General features: G+C 41.4%; 1 protein-coding gene across 3 annotated transcripts in view; it reads left to right on the top strand.

The window, feature by feature from the left end:
• The first annotated feature begins 15,612 nt into the window (after positions 1 to 15,612).
• taok3a (TAO kinase 3a) overlaps positions 15,613 to 20,424 on the top strand; it is a 101,342-nt gene continuing 96,530 nt past the window's right edge. For 2 of the 3 annotated variants that reach the window (XM_029638462.2, XM_065011722.1), the window contains exon 1: positions 15,613 to 15,750. The gene's annotated coding sequence lies outside the window, so the exon portion shown is untranslated. Of the gene's footprint in view, positions 15,751 to 15,819; positions 16,258 to 20,424 lie in introns of those variants that run through there. The other variant, XM_029638463.2, reaches the window with a different exon arrangement.

Here is a 20,424-nt window from a genome sequence, read left to right as displayed (position 1 = left end):
CCTGATATACAGAAAATATCCGAGCCCTAAAGCAAGCTTCCAGAAAATTGAAACGGAAATGACGCTCCACCAAACTGGAAGTTTTCCGAGTAGCTTGGAAAGACAGTACCATCCAACATTTTTTTTTACTGTCGCGTAGCTAACTAAAAAGTAGCATTCCCAAGAGAGGATGGCCTTCACTTCAGCAGTGATGAATTCATGAACATTTTTGATGAAAAGATCATGATCATTATATAGCAAATTACGGACTCCTCTTTGAATCTGCATATTTCTCCAAAACTCTGTTGTCCTGAGTCTGCACAGAACTGCCAGGACCTAAGATCAATGGTGTCCCTCAAGTTTTTTAATCCTGTATCTCTCGACACATTCACGAAAATAGAAATGACCTCTAAACCTTCCAGCTGCCTACTGGACCCTATTCCAATGAAACTACTGAAAGAGCTACTTCCTGTGCTTGGCCCTCCTATGTTGAACATAATAATTGGCTCCCTATCCTCCGGATCTGTACCAAACTCACTAAAAGTAGCAGTAATAAAGCCTCTCCTGTAAAAATCCAAAACTTGACACGGAAAAAAAAAGATTGGCCTATATCGAATCTCCCATTTTTCTAAAATATTTTTGAAAAAGCTGTTAAGCAGCAACTCACTGCCTTCCTGAAGACAAATAATGTATACGGAACGCTCCAGCCTGGTTTTAGACCCCATCATACTACTGAGACGGCACTCGTGAAGATGGTAAATTACCTTTAAATGGCATCAGACCAAGGCTCTGTATCTGTCCTCGAGCTCCTAGACCTTATTGCCGCCTTTGACACCATCGATCACCAAGTTCTTTTGGAGAGATTGGAAAGCCTAATTGGTCTAAATGGACAAGTTCTTGCCTGGTTTAGATCTTATCTGTCGGAAAGATATCAGCAGTGTTGTGTTCGATTCACCTGAAGTGAGACAGATTCAAGACCGGAGGGGGGGGGGTCAAAGTCAAAACCAAGTCTGGGAGGGGGACAAGGGGTCCCTAGACCGAGTCAAGACCAAGACCCGAAAAATGCCAGAGTCCAATTTAAGACCATGATTGAATTTTTGTCAAATCGACACAGTAATAAGAGTTCAAAATGTCCAGTATTTCTGTGTTCATATTTCAGAAAAAAAACATATGAAAAAGACATTCAGAATGGTGAAAAAATGCATGCTGAGGGAAATTATTATTATTATTATTATTATTACTAACTCAAACCCAGTGGGAAACAATGAGGGCCTTTTTAGGACTTATAAAAAAATAAAATATGAATAACTCCAATTCTACTATTATTTTCAATGATGTTCTGATTTAATCTCTTCAGTTTTTATTGGAAAGGAAATGGTTAACACTGAAGCGAGGCAAAAATATCCAATCAGGATTTTTCTTTAGTGGTCTCTGGGGAGAAAATTCTATCTAGCTAAATCAGCCATTGGCTAGGAAAGAGGGTGGGAAGAAAAGCCGATCAAGGATGGGTGTGACGGGGAGGAGATGGCAGAAACTTACGTTTTGTTTGAAATTGCTAGTGAGTCGGGTGAAGCTAATAGTACAGAAAGTAGGAATGAGTGGGTTACATTGGCGAAGAAAAAGAGAAACTAGAAGTAAAGCTGTAGTGGGAAAATAGGAAACCACTAGACACGTTTTTAGTGAAGGTTTTGGATCAATGCTACTTGGGAAACATTCCAAGGAAAATCTGAAATGTGTTGGAGGAAAGTGTGGTGTCGGTGAGAGACTTCAGAGGAAGTCTCAAAAAGATGGAATGTTTCTTGTATGGATTTTCGTAGCCGGGGACCTATCAAGGGGGTTATTTCTGGGGTTACGTAAGAAATAAAGGCAGAGTATATTACTGAAGACATTGATGGAGTGGTTGGTGCACGTCAACTGACCTGTATGGTAAATAAATTCACTTCATCCATGCTACTGCTCTTTGAAGAGTCTCTCCCTTCTCATATAAAGTTAGGATTCATGTCCTGTAAGATTTTTTTGTTTTTTGTGCACAATCCCCTTCAGTGTCATAAATCTCAAGTGTGTGCAGAAGGGAAGAGTATTGTATGCCAGATGAAGTGAAATGCTGCAACTGTGGAGGTGAACATTCACCTGAGTTCCTGGAATGCTCCGTTAGGGTGAAGGAGACTGAGGTGGCAAGGGTAAGGAGTGTCCAGTGTGTCTCCTTTTTTGAGGCGGTGCGAAGATTGGAAGGAATGAATAGCGAGGAAGAAACAATTGTAGTAGTCATCACCATGAGCAGTAAGGGGTTTTCATCAAACAAGGGATAGTGAAATACTACATGTTAAAAAGGTGGACTCTTTACGTTTTTGGGGTCTTTGTGATTTCAGAGCCGAGGCTGTGCAAGAAATCCTGTCGGTGAGTCTTCTGCCATCACAGGCCCATGAGCCTGTGTAGGGATGTATTTTGGAGTGGACTGTGATTGAAGAAGTGGGATGGGTTTTGTCAGTTGATGTGTTTAATTTTGAATTTTGTATGGTGTCATTTTCCCCCTTTCCCGCAATGTTTTTTGTTTCTTATTCAATACCATGTCCAGCTGGTGGCGGTAATGCACCATTAACATTGGATGCCCATCGCTGTTAACCCGCATCGAAGAAGAAGCCATTGATTGGCTAGGCCATCAGAAGCTAGATAGAAGGCATCTGCCATTTAACTGTATTAGGGCAAACTTTGTGAGGGAATAAACCAATCACATTGTGACTTCTAAAGGGTGGGACCGTTTTTACAAAAACAAATGGAAACTTCTGCCTTCTCAAAGGCCAACAGGTCACTGTGTAATTGCAAGCTGTAGTTTTCCCACAGACTAGTAAGCCATCTTTTGTTATAGGCTAGTTTGCAGTGGCTGCAGCAGGTGTTATTGAAGAGGATGTTGTTTGTAATTTGTTAGCTTCTCCCTTTTCAAGAATAACTTTCAACAAGAAGTTCATTTTCAAATTATTGTCATCTGGTGAGTGGAACTGTGTTTGTTATTGGAGTTAGCCATCTCTTTGAAAATACCATGTGTGAAACATTGTTGCATTTAAACTTTAGGTCCCTAGTTACTTTGTGCTTAATGTGAAATGTTTTGTTGTAATGGGAAGTAATAATTTAGATTGGTCAATTTTGATTGGGAAATGCTTAGCCTAATGGTTGTGTTTTTGTATTCTTATTATAGGGACCTACTGGCTTATTATGTCCGAAGGAACGGACTGCTTATCCTTTAACATCATGCTGTGTTTGACTGCTGTCTTTCCATCGGCCCTATGCAGTGGTGCCTGGAGAAGTGGGTATACTCAAATTTTGGCTAAGATTTCTCAAATGGCCCACCCAGTGAAGGAAAGGCTCCTTATGTGAAAAGTTTTCCTATATATTTAAACACTCAATCACACTTAAAAAAAAAAATAGAACATAACATTTATTGTTATTCTAACTAAGTCCACAACAATGCTTAAATCAAATAAGGAGACTATTTTGGAGAAGTGAGGAGTATTTTTGTAATAATAATGTATTCTTTATTTGTTTTTGCTCAATCTGATTTAGTGGGCCTGGCAGGGCCTGGCTCACTAGTGTGTGGGCATGTGTCCAGGCCCACTCATGCCCACGCCTCTGATGCAAACGGTACACGATGACTGACCTGCGCATCACAAAAAGCCTTTGGACCAAACTCATTCAATACATGGTTTGCATACCCATTGTTGCCTTAGTTAGCGTTTTCTATCTACCCTACCGATTACATTTTTCTGTGAGCTCCATGCCAGAACCAGTTGGTCTTGCTGCCTGCAGATGATATTCCGCTGAAACTAGGCTATGTGTGCTGCGCGCATGTGACTTTATTTCACGTACTTTGTGATTGTGTAGGTTAATTTGTGCATGATGGTACTACATAGATTGTACTACATAATTGATAAGTCATATACCTACACTACTTTGATATGCATCATTGGGGATTAAGAAGTGAGTATAAGCAATGCTCACTGGGGAAAAAAAGGTGGTTATATGATATATACAGTTGAAGTTGGAAGTTTACATAAACATAGGTTGGAGTTAAAACTTGTTTTTCAACCATTCCACACATTTCTTGTTAACAAATTATAGTTTTGGGAAGTCGGTTAGGATATCTACTTTGTGCATGACACAAGTAATGTTTTCAACAATTGTTTACAGACAGATTATTTCACTTATAATTCACTGTATCACAATTCCAGTGGGTCAGAAGTTTACATACACTAAGTTGACTGTGCCTTTAAACAGCTTGGAAAATTCCATAAAATTATGTAATGGCTTTAGAAGCTTCCGATAGGCATCATTTGCGTCAATTGGGGGTGTACCTGTGGATGTATTTCAAGGCCTACCTTCAAACTCAGTGCCTCTTTGCTTGACATCATGGGGAAATCAGCCAAGACATCAGAAAACAAATTGTAGACCTCCACAAGTCTGGTTCATCCTTGGGAGCAATATTCAAATATCCAAATGCCTGAAGGTACCACCGGGGCGGCAGGGTAGCCTAGTGGTTAGAGCATTGGACTAGTAACCGAAAGGTTGCAAGTTCGAATCCCCGAGCTGACAAGGTCGGGGATTCTGTCTGACAAATCTGTCGTTCTGCCCCTGAACAGGCAGTTAACCCACTGTTCCTAGGCCGTCATTGAAAATAAGAATTTGTTCTTAACTGACTTGCCTAGTAAAATAAAGGTAAAATAAAAAAATAAAAAATACCACGTTCATCTGTACAAAACAAGTACAAACAATAGTACGCAAGTATAAACACCATGGGACCACGCAGCCATCATGCCGCTAAGGAAGGAGACACATTCTGTCTCCTAGACATGAACGTACTTTGGTGCGAAAAGTGCAAATCAATCCCAGAACAACAGCAAAGGACCTTGTGAAGATGCTGGAGGAAACAAGTGCAAAAGTATCTATAGCCACAGCAAAACGAGTCCTATATCGACATAACCTGAAAGGCCGCTAAGCAAGGAAGAAGCCACTGCTCCAAAACCGCCATTAAAAAAGACAGACTACGGTTTGCAACTGCACATGGGGACAAAGATCGTACTTTTTGGAGAAATGCCCCTCTGGTCTGATGAAACAAAAATATAACTGTTTGGCCATAATGAAGTGATGTTTGGAGGAAAAAGGGGGAGGCTTGCAAGCCGAGCGGGGGTGGCCGCATCATGCTGTGGGGGTGCTTTGCTACAGAAGGGACTGGTGCACTTCACAAAACAGATGGGCATCATTAGCAAGGAATATTATGTGGATATATTGAAGCAACGTCTCAAGACATCAGTGAGGAAGTTAAAGCTTGGTCGCAAATGGGTCTTCCAAATGGACAATGACCCCAAGCATACTTCCAAAGTTGTGGCAAAATGGCTTAAGGACAACAAAGTCAAGGAATTAGAGTGGCCATCACAAAGCCATGACCTCAATCCTATAGAACATTTTGTGGGCAGAACTGAACAAGCGTGTGCGAACAAGGAGGACTACAAACCTGACTCAGTTACACCAGTTCTGCCAGGAGGAATGGGCCAAAATTCACCTAACTTATTGTGGGAAGCTTGTGGAAGGCTACCCGAAATGTTTGACCCAAGTTAAACAATTTAATGGCAATGCTACCAAATACTAATTGAGTGCATGTAAACTTCTGACCCACTGGGAATGTGATGAAATAAATAAATCATTCTCTCTACTAATTATTCTGACATTTCACATTCTTAAAATAAAGTGGTGATCCTAACTGACCTAAGACAGGGAATTTTGAAAAACTGAACGTATTTGGCTGAGGTGTATGTAAACTTCTGACTTCAACTGTACCTGCACATAGCATCTACTACACCACTGGCCCTTTGTGTTTTACAAAATTGCACTTCTGCGTTGGTATTACAGTTGCTGTTCTTTCAGTATCATGACCTAAGACCTAGGTCCAATAGATATAAAGACTGTTCAGGAATTAATGTATCAAGAAAGAAGTGTGTGTGTGTGTGTGTGTGTGTGTATACAGTGCCTTGCGAAAGTATTCGGCCCCCTTGAACTTTGCGACCTTTTGCCACATTTCAGGCTTCAAACATAAAGATATAAAACTGTATTTTTTGTGATGAATCAACAACAAGTGGGACACAATCATGAAGTGGAACGACATTTATTGGATATTTCAAACTTTTTTAACAAATCAAAAACTGAAAAATTGGGCGTGCTAAATTATTCAGCCCCCTTAAGTTAATACTTTGTAGCGCCACCTTTTGCTGCGATTACAGCTGTAAGTCGCTTGGGGTATGTCTATCAGTTTTGCACATCGAGAGACTGACATTTTTTCACATTCCTCCTTGCAAAACAGCTCGAGCTCAGTGAGGTTGGATGGAGAGCATTTGTGAACAGCAGTTTTCAGTTCTTTCCACAGATTCTCGATTGGATTCAGGTCTGGACTTTGACTTGGCCATTCTAACACCTGGATATGTTTATTTTTGAACCATTCCATTGTAGATTTTGCTTTATGTTTTGGATCATTGTCTTGTTGGAAGACAAATCTCCGTCCCAGTCTCAGGTCTTTTGCAGACTCCATCTGGTTTTCTTCCAGAATGGTCCTGTATTTGGCTCCATCCATCTTCCCATCAATTTTAACCATCTTCCCTGTCCCTGCTGAAGAAAAGCAGGCCCAAACCATGATGCTGCCACCACCATGTTTGACAGTGGGGATGGTGTATTCAGGGTGATGAGCTGTGTTGCTTTTACGCCAAACATAACATTTTGCATTGTTGCCAAAAAGTTCAATTTTGGTTTCATCTGACCAGAGCACCTTCTTCCACATGTTTGGTGTGTCTCCCAGGTGGCTTGTGGCAAACTTTAAACAACACTTTTTATGGATATCTTTAAGAAATGGCTTTCTTCTTGCCACTCTTCCATAAAGGCCAGATTTGTGCAATATACGACTGATTGTTGTCCTATGGACAGAGTCTCCCACCTCAGCTGTAGATCTCTGCAGTTCATCCAGAGTGATCATGGGCCTCTTGGCTGCATCTCTGATCAGTCTTCTCCTTGTATGAGCTGAAAGTTTAGAGGGACGGCCAGGTCTTGGTAGATTTGCAGTGGTCTGATACTCCTTCCATTTCAATATTATCGCTTGCACAGTGCTCCTTGGGATGTTTAAAGCTTGGGAAATCTTTTTGTATCCAAATCCGGCTTTAAACTGCTTCACAACAGTATCTCGGACCTGCCTGGTGTGTTCCTTGTTCTTCATGATGCTCTCTGCGCTTTTAACGGACCTCTGAGACTATCACAGTGCAGGTGCATTTATACGGAGACTTGATTACACACAGGTGGATTGTATTTATCATCATTAGTCATTTAGGTCAACATTGGACCATTCAGAGATCCTCACTGAACTTCTGGAGAGAGTTTGCTGCACTGAAAGTAAAGGGGCTGAATAATTTTGCACGCCCAATTTTTCAGTTTTTGATTTGTTAAAAAAGTTTGAAATACCCAATAAATGTCGTTCCACTTGATGATTGTGTCCCACTTGTTGTTGATTCTTCACAAAAAAATACAGTTTTATATCTTTGTTTGAAGCCTGAAATGTGGCAAAAGGTCGCAAAGTTCAAGGGGGCCGAATACAGTGCCTTGCGAAAGTATATGTATAGAGTTGAAGTCGGAAGTGCATCACGTCATGCCAGGTTTTTTCGCTATACTCGACTTGAGTGGGTTGAGTCACTGACTTGATCTTCCTGTCCGGTTTTGCGCCCTTTCGGGCAAGTGAATTGGAGGAGATCTTCATGGGCTATACTCACTCTTGTCTAAGGGCAGTAAGTTGGTGGTCTGTTGATATCCCTCTAGTGGTGTGGGGGCTGTGCTTTGGAAAAGTGGGTGTGGTTATATCCTGCCTGGTTGGCCCTGTCCGAGGGTATTGTCGGAAAGGGCCAAACTGTCACACCTCCTCCTCTATTCTTCTGTAGATTTTGGCAGCTAACTTTAAGGTGCATTACTGCCATTAACTTAACTGGAGTGTTGTCCAGAGACAGGGAAGGTCTAAATCCTGGAGGCGAAAGAAACCCACACCTGTTTAGGCGAGGTGCTGGCTAGTGGAGTAGAACACTTGAAAAAGAAAAGGAGCTCCGCACACTCTAGGAGCTCAGATGCAATAATTGAATAACCTAATAATTTTAATAACCTATTAAGGTCTAAATGTTACCCAATATTCTCGTCTCCCTAAGGAAACAAAATATATAATTAAATACTACACCCCCTGAAGATTTCTCCAGCAGTTCATTTAATTTTGGCTCTTCAACCTCATTACGCCTCAAATCTAATAAATCGCTCCTTTTCCCTCCCATATTTCTGGCACTGAAACAAAACATGTTCCACTGTCCATCTCCTCCTGACAATGATCACACCTCCCAGTCGGATGTTTCCCCACCAATTTCAATGTACTATTGAGCCTTGTGTGTCCCAGTCTCAGCCTTGTGAATACACTTTCCTCCCTTCTCTCTCAGCCTGATGACCTCCCTGCCCCCACCTGTTCCTGAATCTTATACAAGTGTCTTCCTTTTCCACAACCCTTGCCATTTTGTTTTTAACCACTATTTTTAATTAACCTCATCGCTTCACTGATTTGACAATTCCATCTCAACATTAGGATATTTAAGAGCCTGCTTGATGGATAACCTGCCATCCTCAGTCCCCTCTACTCCCACATGAGCTGGTACCCATAGGAACATCACAAATACCCCCATCTGTCTCACCTTATACAAGCACTGCAAAACTTCATACAACACATCCTGTCTGCTGAGAGGCAAATTAATTTAAGCTCATCAGTGCTGCACAGGAGTCCGAGCAGATGACTACTCTGTCTGACCTCACCACCTCCACCCACTCTGCAGCCAAGAGTAGGCCCATCAACTCCATTGTGTAATCAGATAAATTACCTGTTGCTCTTTTTATCACTGCCACATTACAACTCAGGAACACTAAAAGCTGCACCTGTCCTTCCTGCTTAGGGTCCTTAGATCCATCTGTGAATATATTCAAGAAAGCATAGTATTGTGTTCAATGTTCACGTACAACTGAATCTACTCCTTCCTCAACAGCTCTTACCCTCTCAATCAACCCTAGATATATCACTGGCTTCGGGAGCAACCAAGGTGGGATAGCAGAAAGAACCACAGAGGGGCTAAACTCTCTCTCTCTCTCCATGCCATTTGCCTATCCACCCAAAACTTGTATTCAGATTTTGTTCATGTTCCCAGCACTGTGAGCACCTTTTTCTGTAGACTGTGTAACAATATGTTGTTGTAGATTTACCCAATATGTCATGGTTAGCTGTTGTCTTCTTAACTTTAACAGCATCACTCCCAACTCTACCTGCATCGCTGCCACTGGAGAGGTCCTGAGTGCTCCTCAAAATATTCTCAAGGCTTGGGTCTGGATTACATATAGCTTTTTTAAAGATGCCTGAGCTGCTGATCTATATGCTACACTTCCATAATCAGTGATGACCTTAACAGCGCTATATATAGCATTTAACTCCATTCTATCTGCCACCCACTCCATTCCTGATGGGCAACGCGTCACATTCAATTTTTTTTTTCCCCCTTTGACAACTACTCTGTTAATATGCTCTGTCCATGTCATTTGAGTGTCAAACCAGACCCCCAGGAGCCTAAACACTCCTATCCTCTCCAGATTCCTTCCATACAACTTCAAGTATATTTCCACCCCAATATCCCTTCTAGAAAACTTCAACTGAAAACTTGAAGCCCCACCCGAGGGACCACTGCTCAACTTCACTGATTGCTTCTTGAACTCTCCTGGCTGTATGGGCAATATTTCTTTAGCTCTTCCACAGTGCCCCGTCATCCACAAACAATGACCTCTCAATATCAGGTCTCACCTGGTAGAATACATCATCATTATGGAGAACAACAAAAATTACTTGACACTTCCCTGGGGGTACCATTATCTACCTCATAGCTTTCTGATATAGAGCTCCCCATGTATTGATCGCCCAAAAATGAAATCCTTTATCTAGTTAAAAACCCTTCCACCAACCCCCATCATACCCAGCTTTAAGTAGGCCTTCCTTCCAAATCATAGGTCTTCTTCACAATGAAGAAAACAGCTACCACCACCTCCTTATTTGCCTGTACCTTCTGTATTACTGACTCAAGTTACAGTACAGGATCCATCGTTCCCCTGCCTTTCCGGCACCCACTTTGATTTGGTGATATTAGTCGTCTACTCTCCAGAAAGTAAGTCGGCTTTTCCGTTATCATCCTTTCCATATGTTTACATACACGAGATGCCAACGCTATCGGACAATCGCTTGATGGACTAGTAGGTTCTTTCTCTGGTTTCCATATCGGCACTACAGCCTGCTTCCAACTCCCAGGTAGTTTCCCTTCCTGCCACACCTTATTGTATAAAGGCCCAATACTTTCCCCATTCCCCATCACTGAACTGAGCCATCATGATGTAACACATCTCATCATTTCCAGAGGAGATGATAAAGAGTGCAGTAGCTTAAACTGGGTTATCTCAGCCAATGATCCTCCTCACTACTGATTATGTTTCTTTATACTGAATCAGGTGCTGGTAATTATGGGACCTTTTCAACATTCTGAAAGCCCTGATCCTATTCTTCACAGCTTCTCTACACTCTTCAGTCCACTAGGGAACTGTGTTACTCTTTCTCCCCCTTATACCCATAGGAATCACCTGCCTTGCGGCCCCTACTATTGCTCCTCTTACGCGATCATTTACTGTGTCTATATTTGAATCGAGATCAAATATCGCTTAACTCCTGAAACTGACCCCACTCCGCTTTCCCAAATATCCATCTCCTCAATCCATTTCCTACTGAATCTTCCAGCCTCATTCCTACAATACACATGATATGATAGTGATCACTACCCACTGTAGATTTCTCCCAAACACATCTGCCTGCCGTTGAACTTCAGTTAGATCCAGAGCAGATGAATTTGTAGTTACTGGGTCAGTCCTTGTTCTGTTCCCATGCCATCATTAAGACTCACAAGCCCTTTCTCATCAAGTAGTTCCTCCAACACTTGTCTATTGACATCAGTCTGTAACCCTCCCCAGAGCGTACTATGAGCATTAAAAACCCCACACCACATCATCTGTCTCCGATCTTGACCTTCTACATTCCCAAGGGCCATCAACTCTCTTACACAGGTTGTAAAAGTTCACTATACCATGTTCCCAACCACACCTCTACCTGTTCAAATCCCTCTCCCACATGCCTACACTACCGGTCAAAAGTTTTAGAACACCTATTAATTCAATGGTTTTTCTAAATTGTTACTGTTTTCTACATTGTAGAATAATAGGGGAGTGGCGCTAGTATGTTGGAGTGAACGGCTGTTTGAGAGGCTCCCACAACTACCTACGAAACAATCTAACTTAACCTACTTCATCGCACTTTTTACATGCATCTCTTTTTAATACAATAGTTTAACTTTTTATGTCAACATGTTGAGTAATAGGCGACTAAAGGACAAGAAATCTCCATCGGAGGCCTCCTCCCCACCAAACAACGAGACGGCCATGGCGAAAGGCACAGGTAATAACATGACACTTTCAGAACTTACCCTGGCTCTGGGAGAACTATGTGTTGCCATAGCTGAGGATTTCAAGGCTGCTATTGATGAACTGGACTTAGAAATCGAGAGCACCATTCGAACAGTTGCTTCGCAGGGCCAGAATATTGTCGACCTTGAAGGCTTCTGAATTCAATGCTGGTAGGCTCGACGAGTTCGAGAAGCTACGCACATCTTTGCAGGACATTGCACAGAGGCTTTCCGTGAATGTAGTCGACTTGGAGGGCCGGTCGAGAAGTCATAACCTTCTCATTGTTGCTCTGGCAGAGGGAGTGGAGGCTGGCTCTCGACCCAGCAACTTCTTTGCCAACCTACTGAGGGATACAATGGAATCTGAAGTTTTGGCTTCTGATCCGCAGCTGGATGTTCAGGAGTCTTATGGCTTGGGGGCACAAGTAATCAAACAATTTCACGACTACTACCTTATACAGACACAAGTGTAAAGGAATGAATAAGAATATGTACATATAAATATATGGATGAGCGATAGCTGAACGGCATAGGCAAGATGCAGTAGATGGTATAGAGTACAGTATATACATATGAGATGAGTAATGTAGGGTATTTAAACATTATATATAGTGGCATTGTTTAAAGTGACTAGTGATACATTTACTACATCCAATTATTAATTATTAAGGTGGCTAGAGATTTGAGTCAGTATGTTGGCAGCAGCCACTCAATGTTAGTGATGGCTGTTTAACAGTCTGATGGCCTTGAGATTGAAAAACAGCTTCTGTCTCTCAGTCCCAGTTTTGATGAACCTGTACTGACTTCGCCTTCTGGATGATAGCGGGGTGAACAGGCAGTGGCTCGGGTGGTTGTTGTCTCAGCTTAGAGTGCTGATCTTGGATAAGTTTCTGGCTTTTTAGAACATAACGAATATGATAACATGGATAGGGGGGGCCTTATCCAAAATCAGCACTCCTACTTAATACAGGCTGAAACAGATTGCCACCCAGTAAGAGGTGGACCCATAGAGTAGCTGGTGAAAGGAACAACTGCACTACTAGGTCCAGTTAGAGGGGGTGATGACTCAGGGGAAAATAATACAGGTTTATTGCCAGCCTCATACACCAGAATTACAGGAGAAACAGGAAGTAGTGATATAGGAAGTGTGACATGGTATCTATAGAAGACAGGAATATTTATTACACAGTGGTATAGCTAAAGATATACCAATAGTAAGAGTATTAGCAGATAACATGGAATACAATAACAAGGCTATACCAATAGAAATGTCAAGTGTACAGCAGGAGGATATTCATAGGTCTGTGTAATGGCAGGCTATAAATGTGATTTAACACATAACATTGATCAAATCTAGCAAGGAATAGGAAGCAAGCTAACATGGTAAACAACTTAACATCCTATACCGTTAACAATTTAGCTTAGCATGTTAGAATTCTGGATATCATGAGGGGCCGTCATCTTGGAATGGTCACATTATAATAACTGGAAGTGGCGGGTACGGTAACGCATGTTGGCCAGAGGCCATATTGAATATGGAAAAATAACCTTGCGGCCATCTTGAACCTATAGGTTTCAATGGCAAGTAGAGTAAATATTGGCCCAACAGAAAAATTATTAATAACGCGACCATAAGGGGATAAACTGGCTATGTAACATGATATACTACAGCAACATTATATTGATATCGCTACCAACTAAGTTACATCAAGTAACAATAATGACTAGTAACAGCACATATAGAAAGTAACTATAAAAGCACTCTGGCTGCAAAGTCCATTTACTCTGGGCAGTGATACACACACACACACACTAAAGTAGTCCAGAGGTTGTAGCACAAAAGGTGTTCACCAGTTGTAGTCCTTGGATGTGGAAGTCCAGATGTGAAGGGTGCAGTTTGGATGCACCTGTGTCTCTAATCTCCCTGTACAGCTGGAGTAGGCTGAGGTTAGAGCAGCCTAAACTGGTCCAAACCAGATCCCTCCTTAATGGTGATTGGTTGCATCAGTCTGGTGATCAGTGATATTTTCCCGGCTAAATGGCAACCAATCAGAGGTCAGTTGACCAAGGTCAGGGGAGGTGAGAGATCTTCAGCCAGACACATCGGCACTGGAATGAGGAGAGGTGTCAATGAGGTCTCGGTATGCATCTGGACCCTGACACCTCTTTTGATGAACATATCAAAAATATTTCAAAAGCAGCCTTTTTCCATCTTTGTAACATTGCAAAAATCTGATATTATTATTTTTTTTTGTCCAACAATGATGCAGAAAAGCTAATCCATGCATTTGTCACTTCAAGATTAGACTACTGCAATGCTCTACTCCCCAGATACCTTGACAAGGCACCACACAAGCTTTAGCTAGTGCAAAATACTGCTAGAATCTTGACTAGGACCCAAAAATGTGATCATATTACTCCAGTGCTAGCCTGGCTTCCTGTTAAGACTAGGGCTGATTTCAAGGTTTTACTGCTAACCAACAAAGCATTACCTGGACTTGCTCCTAAATATCTCACCAATTTGTTCCTGCTGTACATACCTACACATACGGTATGGTCACAAGACGCAGGCCTCCTTATTGTTCCTAGAATTTCTAAGCAAACAACTGGAGGCAGGGCTTTCTCATATAGAGCTCAATTTTTAAGTCTTTATTGAAGACTCATCTCTTCAGTACGTCCTATGATTGAGTGTAGTCTGGCACAGGGGTGCGAAGCAGCACGGGCCTGACACTAGAGTGACGAACCACCCGTGCTGTCTCTGGCAGGCTTGCGCTTCGTGCGGCGGTGGAGACCTTCGTGGGCTATACACGGCCTTGGCTCAGGGTAGTAAGTTAATGGTTTGTTTTATATCACTTTGATGTTGTGGGGGATGTGCTTTGGCAAAGTGGGTGTGGTTATATCCTGCCTGGTTGGCCCTGTCCGGGGGTAAATTTGGACAGGGCCACAGTGTCGTCGCTTCCTCTTCACACCAAGACCTGAGCCCTAGGACCATGCCTCAGGAATACCTGGCCTGACGACTCCTGGATGTCCCCGTCCCCAGTCAACCTGGTCGTGCTGCTGATCCCGTTTCTGCTGTTCTGCCTGCGACTATGGAACCCTGACCTGTTCACGTGATTTGCTACCTGGAAGTGCTGCTGATCCAGTTTCTGCTGTTCTGCCTGCAGCTATGGAACCCTGACCTGTTCACCGGTTGTGCTATCTCGCCCGGGACCTGCTGTTTCGTCTCTCTCGCTCTCTCTCGCTAACCAAAGCATAGGTATTAGCTTGGCAGCCAATGCAAGTCTAAAGGTCTGTCAAGGAGCTTATGCAAACTTGGTTCCGAACCACCCCCAGACCATAATACACATGCACTATGGGATGCATCTCTGCCTGGTGCGCATACATTTTCATTTAAAAAACCCTGTCAAAACGCATCACTGCTGCCCTGGCCCCCTGGACTGCAAGGGAGCCATGAGGCATATTCATTTAATTTGTTGCCTGTTTTTGGATCTATCATTCTCAGGTATAACACCAGATGGCAGTGTCGCCTCACATTTTATGAACACTGCCACGTGACACATTCGGTCAGAATTGACATTTCTGTGACCGACATTCACGATTTCAAGTGTTCAATTAACATGTTCGTTTGATGTGGGCATGAATAATGGACTGAGACCTCATACAGTCTGCCCAAGTATTCATGATCGTTTTTAACATTTTATATTTATTTAAAGCAAAGGAAGGATGTCTGTGACGATCGCCTATAGCAGATAACCGATTAAATTGTTGTCCTCTTCTGTGACTCTGAACTCGATTGTTTTGCCTTGTAATAAATTAGCCATAATATTGTGTCGAGTTAAATGTCAAATTTGACAAGAAGCGATCTGATCAGTGCACTTTATTGATCAATAATCAATGGACATTATCTACACAATTGTGGCACATATAGGGGAAGAAAGGTTGAATGCTTGTTTTTGTGCCAAACCATAACATTTCTGGAGGTGCATCGAACTGCTTCTTGACACAATCTACGAATTTATTTTTCAGCCTGTCAAACTAGCTGTCAGTGACGAGGGGCTGTACTCGTGTGTTAGCAGAGGACTCTCGAGCCCTCATTCAGGAAGTCCTGACAACTCTTCAGAAAGTCAAGTCATCTCCTCCGGAGTTGGACTAAATGTTATTGGAGACGTGGGATTCATCACTGGTCAGTTTTCACATTGGTTTATTCATGATGTGTATATCTTATTGATTTAAACGTTTTACTGTTGTAATTTGCTGACCTCATGCAGTACGAGAGACACTTAAGTTCCTACAACGCTGCCATCGTGCCTTAGTTTCCACAAGCTGAAGTCGAAGTATGTTACTGTGAATTGAGTATTTCCTAGTCATGCTACCAGGCTAATGTAGATTCGTCTTCATCATGACTCATAGCTTGCCAGATAACATGACTTACTGCCAAAGTTAAGATTTGAACGCATCTGTTGTATTAACGTCAGTCTGTGACCAGAGGCAGCCAGTGGAGTTCACAGTTAAACTGTGAAAGCCAGTTAATAACTGTTCTGTTGGTTGGTTACACCTGCTCGCAAAATAATTCTCACTATCGGTTTCATTGAACATTGTTTGTACATACAAGGCTATTTAATCGATGAAAGTATTGCTTGGCAAATGAGGAACAGAGGACGCGTTTTCATAAAAGCACCTGAGCTCATGGGTAAGTGTATTGCCAACAAATGACAAGCCAGTGTGGTACGCAAACTGAATCGCTCGATAAATAGTATACCATGTTTTCAAACCTGTATTCAGTTGCTCAAAAGCATTTCAACTTTATTTTGCTGTCAATTTTGAAAGTGGTCATTTTGTTCCAAGAGACGTTTTACTTGATCATTGGCGAGTTGTCACTAGACAGATGGGTCTACAGTGTAGCCAGACTGTCTGGCTGTGACAGACTGTTTTCCAGCAGACACATTGTTGCGAGTGAACGCTCTACAACCATCTACTTGATCATTTTCTGGACATTCTACGATTGATTGATTGCCATACATCGACGACGAAGGCATAGCGCAATGCACATGTTAGACAATGTCAATGGAATGAGCCGATATAGGCAATACAGTAACTGACAGACAGAACAAAAAGTACAGTACGCGAGTCTAGTGCGCCTATTCTATTTGTGCTCGAAGCAAATGTTGGACTTGTGTACACTGGGTAGGCTAGTTTAATGACATTGACGGCTACATTCAAAACATTATTCTGTTTTCATTTCCCGTCTTTTGTCATTCGTGCAATGATTTCAAGCAGAGCTTAGCCACTAATACAGAGCTTTTGTTTCCGTAATCTGCATAAAAGTAAATGTAGGTTAACATGACCCGCTTGAAATGAATGATTTTAAATGGCTAAAATAGCAGCCAGTGGAACAGCCTACAAAAAGCAACCTGACTTCATGATGTCATCTCTTTATGTATACAGCTTGAGTAGCAAACTAACAGATATGTTTTTAATGAACATGCAATAGCTTGCAATTTTACAAGATATTGCCTTAGCCATGTGAGGTCATGAACTACCATATTTAGCATATTGGTATTCAGAGCTTGTCTTGTTTTATTCTGGTTGCCAGGTGTATGTTGAAACCATATTCGTCTTTTAGAGGGGTTTATTTATAAATAAAAAACAACTTGCGTTAAGGAAACAAATTAATTCATAAATAAACATATTCTTTCATTACATAAATTGCATAAGCCTATGCTTTCCCATACAGTAACCTCAAGTAGGCCATCTAGGTCATCAAGTCTCTGGTTCTGAGAGAGAAGTAGCTATGAACCAAAAGTTACAGTGCCAGGCCTACTTTTCATTCCATAAGGATGCCTGCATTGCCTGGCTATCTAGCTGATAATACTGGTATCTAGGCCAGTTAAATGTTTATTGTATCAGGATGAATGTTTAATTGAAGACAATAGCCTGAAATAGGTGTGTGTGGCCAAAGTTCAACTGAACTTGCCCTTTCAAATAAAATTGTATTTGTCACATGCGCTGAATACAACTTTACCGGGAATTGTTTGCTTCAGAGCCCTTACCAACGATTCAGAGTATTAAAAAAAAACACAAGGAATAAAATGCATATGAATGAAGCTAAATATTTTTATTTTACCATTATTTAACTAGGCAAGTCAGTTAAGAACAAATTCTTATTTACAATGACGGCCAAACCCTGGATTCAAACTATATACAGGGAGTACCAGATCAGTGTGCAGGGGTACAAGGTATTTGAGGTAGATATGTACATTAAGGCATGGTAAAGAGTCTAGGCATTAGTATGGATAATGAAAGTAAGAATTAAGAACAGAGTATATGATGAGTGTGAAAGAGTCTTGGTGGTGTGTTTATATAGTGCCTTCAGAAAGTATTCATACCCTTGACTTGGTCCACATTTTGTTGTCTTACAGCCTGAATTCAAAATGGATTAAATATATATTTTTCTCACCCATCTACACACACAACCCCATGATGGCAAAGTGAAAACAAGTTTTTACAAAATTTGGCAAATGTACAGAAATATATGATTTACATAATTATTCACACCCCTGAGTCAATACATGTTAGAATCACCTTTGGCAGCGATTACAGCTGTGACTATTTCTGGGTAAGTCTCTAAGAGCTTTGCACACCTGGATTGTACAATGTTCGCACATTATTCTTTGAGAAATTATTCATGCTCTGTCAAGTTTGTTGTTAATCATTGCTAGAGAGCCATTTTCAAGTCTTGCCATAGATTTTCAAGCAGATTTTAAGTCGTATGTAACTAGGTCACTCAGGAACATTCAGTGTTGTCTTTGGTAAGCAACTGCAACTATATGGGTCCTTGTATTTTAGGTTATTGCTGAAATTTGTCTCCCAGTGTCTGTTGGAAAGCCACCTGAACCAGGTTTTCCTCTAGGATTTTGCCTGTGCTTAACTCTGTTTTTATATTTATCCTAAAAAACTCCCTAGTCCTTCCGATGACAAGCATTATCCATAACATGATGCAGCCATGCTTGAGAATATGAAGAGTGGTACTCAGTGATGTGTTGTTGGATTTGCCCCAAACATAATGCTTTGTATTCAGGACACAAAGTACATTTCTTTGCCACATTATTTGCATTTTTACTTTAGTGCCTTATTGAAAACAGTATGCATGTTTTTGGAATATTTTTATTCATTACAGGCTTCTTTCTTTTCATAATGTCATTTAGGTTAGTTTTAGGGATGCACAATGTAGCGGTGAACATATCGGAATCGGCCGATGTCTGTTTAATTTAACACCGATGTGCAAAACCGATGTCAAAGCTGACATGCATACCTAATAAAACGTAGGTACATGACTAATGACGCCACGTGAAATGTTGTGCAACACAGCATTCCTAACCTAGCCCACAGTCTGCTGTGTGGATCAAGCAGTCAACAAGTCAAGCAGTCATTTGAAAGAGTAAGAACATTTCAGCGAGACAACTCAAAGGCGAAATCCATTAAAGCCAAGATAATGGAATTCATTGCCCTTGACAATCAATCGTTCTCTGTCGTGGGTGATGTTGGCTTTCGCCGACTGGTGGAGCACCGGTACACACTACCAAGTGCGCTATTTTTCAGATGTTTCCCTACTGGAGTAACACATTAATTCCGTCACTGTTTTAAGCTTCATGACATACTGTCATATTATGAAACGCCGTTTGGATCTTTGCGTGTCAAAAAAGATACAGTAGCGCTGTGAAGCTTTACAAAACAATCTGCAAACACCGGCCACAAACGATGTGTTTACAATACCGCGTTGGTAATAAAGCATAATTTGTACGACCACAACTTGTAGGGTAGCTAGTTTTAGGTTAGTACCTAGCTTGCACCAATACAACTAGCCTGAAAACAATGACCAGTAGAAACTGCAGTCATTTTCATTACTCTTAGCAATGATTTAGGAATCCTTGTGAGTAAGTATTTGCTTGGTTGCCACTTGGTGTTCTCCTATTGAAATGGAACTTCAGTTCATGAAAATAAATAGCTAGCCAGCTACTTAACCCTGTTGCCCAGAGCTAACGTTATAAGCAGCCAGCTAGCTTCATCTGGCTAGTGAGGCTCAACCGGACCGGGTTATGTGTTGTGAAGCTGGCCACAATAAGGATTAGGCACAATACTGGAATTTGTGGTTTACCTTCAAAATAAAATAACGTCATTGACAGTGATGCGAATACAATTTTATTTTGAAGGCTAAAGCCCACTGTTGTGGCTAATCCTTATTGTGGCTAGCTTCACATAGATGGGTCTGACCACCATTAATCAAATAAGAACTGTCTTATAAATTAGGGTTATTTTAGATGACACCTAGCTATATAGTTTGCTAGCTAGCTATAGCTGCTGAAACAGATTTGTCGTTTTGACATGTTTTTGGGGAAGAACATTGACAGAACATTATGACAGCACTGTAGGTGCACGAGACAACATTACCAGCATCATAGCATACGTATCGGTGAATCGTTGTGACATGAAATACGAGTGAATGTGTAAGAACTATGTAAAAAAAATCAAGAACGTGTTTAATTATTATGTGACGTGCAGTCATATTCAGGTCCTGATTGGTCAACAACTGTTATTTGACATGCAAAGACCCAAACGGCGTTCCATAAGTCCTGGTTGAGAATGAAACTACTGATCAAATGCACAATGAAACGGCACAGCAAGTAAGGGAAAAATAGTTTTTGATTATGTTTTACTGGTATTGGAGACATATGTAAATGCCAACAAAATAACTTTTTTTGTGTGTGTAACCCTTTATTTAACTAGGCAAGTCGGTTAAGAACAAATTCTTATTTACAATGATGGCCTAACCCGGACAAAGCTGGGCCAATTGTGTGCT

This window comes from Oncorhynchus nerka, linkage group LG27 (assembly GCF_034236695.1).
Source record: "Oncorhynchus nerka isolate Pitt River linkage group LG27, Oner_Uvic_2.0, whole genome shotgun sequence".
NCBI lineage: Eukaryota > Metazoa > Chordata > Actinopteri > Salmoniformes > Salmonidae > Oncorhynchus > Oncorhynchus nerka.
This window is presented reverse-complemented; position numbering and strand designations above follow the sequence as displayed.